Genomic DNA, 5,775 nt, shown 5'->3' on the forward strand with positions numbered 1-5,775 from the left:
ACTCAAGCTTATCTACTGGCTGTCACGATTGGCCACCCTCCTAGTATTCCTTTCTCTGTGGGTTCCCTGTCTCATTTCTTTGTTTTGCATTACTTCCTTGTTGTGGTTTGATTCCTTAGTTTCGTTTTCTCCACCCCTCATAGGGTTTTCCTCACCTGTCATTACTTTCACACTGTTCTTAATTTCTAGCCCTGCTATGTTCAGTATTTAAGCCCTGTGTTTGCCATGTTTCAGTGCTAGTCATTGTTAATCCAAGCCTCCGTGTGTGTATACAAGCCCCTGTTTGCAAATTATTGTGTTTGCAATTCCTAATTGTTCGTGTTTACTAATCTCTTTGTTTTATCCAGCTTCCCGATTGTCATCGTGTGTTTTGTTTCCTTGTAGTTAATCATGGATTCCCCAACTCTAAGTGTGGGCTCTATGACCCTGGACTGTTCAAACAATTATGATTCTGGATTTGCCCCTAATAAAACTCGTTCTTCTTCACACATGTCCGCGTCCTTTCCACTCCTTGTTACACTGGCTCACTGCCACTGATGAATTAGGCTGTGTTAACAAAAACACCCAGACAAGTACAGTCATGTACAACATACAGTCCACATATGACTTAAAAACAAACCACCCAAGCAAAAGATTTACAGCCCTTAGGAAGTGGTACTAGTAAACCTGCAAACAGACACTGATAAATAGTGTAGAACACATTCAATTACAATAAGGGTTCATATCAGAAAGACTCAAGAGAGTAAGATGAACACTTCAGAACCATTGTTTTAGAATTTACCCTCTACATTTAAAAGAAAAACTTCAATTGAAAACAACAGATCTCCTCAAGCACATTCCACTTTTAACAGGTAGTTCAGTGGAGTCTGTAAGTAATTGCACAGAAACAGTTTTTAGTGGTTTTTGCTCTGTACTCCAGCACACTGGATTTGATATAAATAAAACAAATATGATATTCCATAACAGAATGCAATTATAATCTCAGGGTTTTACATCTGTACTGGATGAACCAGATAGGAATCATAGCCCTTTTACACAATCTCCCCCGCGGTGGCTTGGGGCTTAGCATGTTTACCTCTCAGTGCTAGGGTCTTGGGTTTGAGTGCCTATCTGGTTGGAGTTTCTATGTTCTCCCTGTATCTGTGTGGGTTTCCTCCCACAATCCAAAAACATGGAGGTTAGGCTGATTGGATATTCTAAATTGTCCTGTATAAATGTGACCTGTGCATGTATGTCCAGTGGTGGTTTTTGCTCTGTCCTGGTCTTCACCTCCTTCCTTCCTCTGCACTCAATGCAGTCCCCCAAGGGGCTGTGGTTTCTGATAGAGAGTATACGGTGTGCAAATTGGCAGTTGCATCTCATTGGTGTGTGAGTGTTTGTAAAAGCTGATCTGTAAAGCTGATCTATCTGTAAAGTGTCTAAAGTGTTTTGAGTCTGAGAAAGATGCTATGTAAATAATAATAATAGTGAATGATTACTGCAAAGAAAAATTATTTCTTATGTTCAGTTCCTCCTATTTACAGAACCCCCACAATTACTCCACAAAAACTAGTGGTTCACTCACAGTAATGAGTCAGACTTTGAATTACATGCAGAAATAACTTACAACTGCTGGCCCGAGAACAGCATTGCTTTTTTCATAAAGAGGTAAATAATTATTTGGGCAGAACATGCAAGTCCAGATCAGAAGCCACTCTGCAATGCAGTACACCTGAAACAGCAATTTTGTGAACTTTGTGTATTTAACCACAAGGTGGTTTCTACTTTCTATACAATGTCTCCTTGCACCGAAGGGGTGAGACTGTTCCTAATATTAAAAACTAATACTGCAAACATTGACATCAGAGGACAAGAGAGTAACATTTCACAGATGTGTGAAAGTACATAGTAACAAGACAAAGATGAACAAAACTGCCATCTCTACTGGAGTGAGAACGACAGAACTAACAGAACCCCCACACTTATGTTGTGGAATCTGTTGACAGTAGAGGTGGAGGAGGGGTGTAGAGAGTGTCATAAACTGCTTTCTCTCAGTTATGCAAGAGGTGAACCAATCCAGGTGAGAGTCATCTGTGCCCTGTTCACAGAGCCATGACAGGAGGATGGAGTGACATACCATGCATAAAACAGCACTTAGACCAAGTAGAATGACAGTACTAAATATACCCTTATCTGCAGACCGGAGAATGCCAGTAACTAGAAAATCCTCTGTACCATGGAAAGGACAGAATCTGGATTGGAATGTTTTGGGAGAAATAGTCTGAAAGTGAATAACACCAAGAGAGAAATAGTGGAAAAATTTGTGCCACAAATTCCAGGTAGAGAGTCCTGCCAGTGGAGAGAAAGATATACTTTTAAGTGAAAAAGTCAAAAAGCTGCAGTGAAGTCGAAGAGGAAGAAAAACATTTAGTGAACCAGCGTGAGTAGAAAGTAGGAGGTATTTTGTATTTGCTGTGTTACAGAGAGACTTCAAGCAGTACTGAGCGTGTCTCCACAGAGCTGGCTGACTGAAGGAGTCTCAGCCACTCTAAGCTGTGAAGTCAGAGACTCCTCTCCAGGATGGACATTCAGTTGCTACAGAGTTGTTCTCTCCAAAGAAGAAATATCTTCAATATTAGACTGCTTCAGAGCACTGCCTGATTAGGATCTGATATCTGATAATCTAACATATGATCTATCAAGTAATCTGTCAGTCTAGCAGCAGATATTCAGGAGAGGTGAGTTAAGACAATTATAATAACACATCTTAAATGTATTTTCTGTTTGTAAGGTGAGTCTCCTCCAGCCTCTCTGATCATCAGTCCCAGCAGAACTCAACACTTTAGTGGTGACTCTCTCTCACTGAGCTGTGAGGGACAGAGTGACTCTGCTGGATGGAGACTGAGACGATACACACACAGTTGGGGGGTGTCAGGATGTTCAGACTGGGGATCAGTTACAGGATCTACGTGCACCATCAGTGCCCTCTACCCATCCCACTCAGCAGTGTACTGGTGTCAGTCTGAATCTGGAGGGAACAGTAATCCTGTCAACATCACAGTGCACAGTGAGTCTCCATGTAGTTCACGCACTTGTTAAGGGGAAAAGGAAATGCCTGATCACGGAATATTAGGAACTGTTAGTGTCTAAGAGTCAAAGACACTTGTCAATGCTTTTGCACTGAGTGTATTTAGCCGAGGTGATTCAGCTCTAGTAGAGCAGGTAAAACCCTAAAGAGGGCTGTACTGTGGCCTACAAATCCATCCTTGCTTCAGGCTGTCAAGTGATTACACTGATAATAATAAGTTCAAATTCTAACATGTTTTTTAAATACAAAGTGAGTTTGATCACACGGAGAAGCCAAAGATGAAAGTGATGATCACATTCCACTTTGATGAATAATTAATTTTTTTTTTTGCATGGGGAAATGACATTAGTATATTTATGTGTCATTAGAAGTTAGTTGTTTGCAGTCCTTCTCACTGTAAATGATGAGTGAAGTTTTCTCTGTTTTAGATGGTGGTGTGATCCTGGAGAGTCCTGTCCATCCTGTGACTGAGGGAGATCCTCTTATTTTACGCTGTTTACTTCACCTTACTATTGCATCAGACTTTAGAGCTGATTTCTATAAAGATGGAATACTCATCCAGAACCAGACTAGAGGAGAGATGACCATCCACAGTGTCTCAAAGTCAGATGAGGGTCTTTACCAGTGTAAAAACTCAGAAAGAAGAGAATCTCCATATAGCTGGGTCTCAGTCAGAGGTAAGAAAGCAATGATTAAACCTATTTAACAAGATTTTGCAACTATGGTAGAAATGTGCAGTTTATGTTTATATATATATATATATATATATATATATATATATATATATATATATATATATATATGGGTCATTTTGGTAGATTCTGTTGTCATTATGATTTAAAAAAGGGCAAAAACAATTGTTTGATAATAAATGGCTTGACCCAACCACTAAACATGAATTTTATATATATATATATATATATATATATATATATATATATATATATATATATATATATATATAACTATATGACAAAGTAAAGTATTTTCTACTAAATGTCAACTATGCCTAAGTTCAACTAAGTTCCAATAACTTCTCTAAATACAAAAAAATGCATTGGTCACTAGACATCAAAAGTGTGCAAATTGTTTTTGCTAAGATATCCCAACACGCTATATTTAGTACTGCAAGGTGGGTAATGTTTGATAACTTACTAAACCATATTAGCAGCATTGCTAGTAGGATAAAAGATTATGCTGGAGAAAATACTGTAATATTGTAAATGTATGCACAAATATTCATTGACCTATGACATGTCTATCACAACATACAGTTCCATGCATGAATATGTCCTCTTTCTCTTAATCCATTCTAACAGCCATTGAACAGTCACTCTCAACTTTCAGCTCTAGATTGCACCTAAACAATTCCTCATAAACTTCCATGATGTACAAAATTATTGAGGACCAAATTATCCATTGAAAAAAATTATTTACTTCACCAAACAGAGTAAAGTGCTTATTCGCTGGAAAGCTACAAATTTCCTGGTTAGAGCACAACAGGGATCTATTGTTTTGCACACTGCTCACCCTCACTTAGCGGGTGACCATTCAAGACGAGCTCTCTACATTTTCGTCCGAGGGAGTACTATTTATTTTAAAGGATGTGAATCAATTTTGGGACAAAAACTGTGAACTGATTTGATAGGACACCTCTTAAAACCAAAGTGATCCAGTGCTCATACCATTGGTGCTATGGACTGGCACTTAATGAAAATAGTTATTTTGGCAACAAAAAAATCTACGATAGGATGGGTTTGGCTTTGTAGGAATGAACACACATGTGAAATCTATAAATTGGGGGTTGCGAAGAGCTCTAGATTGTTACACTTTAGCTATGATGGAAATGAATGCATGTTTATGTTCACTGAATGCATGTTCAAAGACGTGAGCAAGTAAGGGCTTTACTGACATTCCATATACTGTGTTACATCCTGTGTCCATTTGTTGTCTGTATGTACGTGTGGAGTCTGGTTTTGTTCCATTCCAGATCCACTTCCAAATAGACCAGGAAGGAGAGGCTAGGAAGGAGAGCAGTGAGATTTGTGTATGCTGTTTGTATGCTGTTGTTTTTTATGGCTGACATGTTTGATTTCTCTGCTTTTTCTATTTGTCCATCTATTGAGTAGATAAGACAATTGTTGAAATGTGGATCTTTTGTTGGTGGCTGATTTGTATAACATGATTGTGGTGTATAATGTGGCTCACTCTGCTTGGTATTCTTGGTATTAGTGAGCTACACTGGAAAGGCAGTGGCTATCTCAACAGCGATACTTACACAGTTTACTACTCTGGAAATGACGACATCAAACGCATTGGAGTAGCCCTTATAGCAAATAGGAAAGTCGCTAAGGCCGTCCAATGTTTTAATGCCATTAGCAACAGAATTATTTCTGTTCGCTTCAATGCAAAGCCTCACTTACTTACGATCTTGCAGGTTTATGCACCCACTATGGACGCAGAAGAAGAAGATGTAAAAAAATTCTATGGGGAGCTCCAGCTAACAAATGATCAAGTCCCCACCAAGGACACCATCTTCATTGCCCAGGCTTTCAATGCAAAAGTAGGTGCAGGAGAGGAAAAACCAGTTGTAGCAAAATTTGGGCTAGTAGAACGGAATGAGGCTGGTGACCGTTTGATTCTATACTGTCAGGAAAATAATCTATTGTTTGCAAACATGTGGTTTGAGCAACCAAAACGCAGCTTAT

This window comes from Electrophorus electricus, chromosome 21 (genome assembly GCF_041902795.1).
Source record: "Electrophorus electricus isolate QZ-2024a chromosome 21, ASM4190279v1, whole genome shotgun sequence".
NCBI classification, from domain to species: Eukaryota; Metazoa; Chordata; class Actinopteri; order Gymnotiformes; family Gymnotidae; genus Electrophorus; species Electrophorus electricus.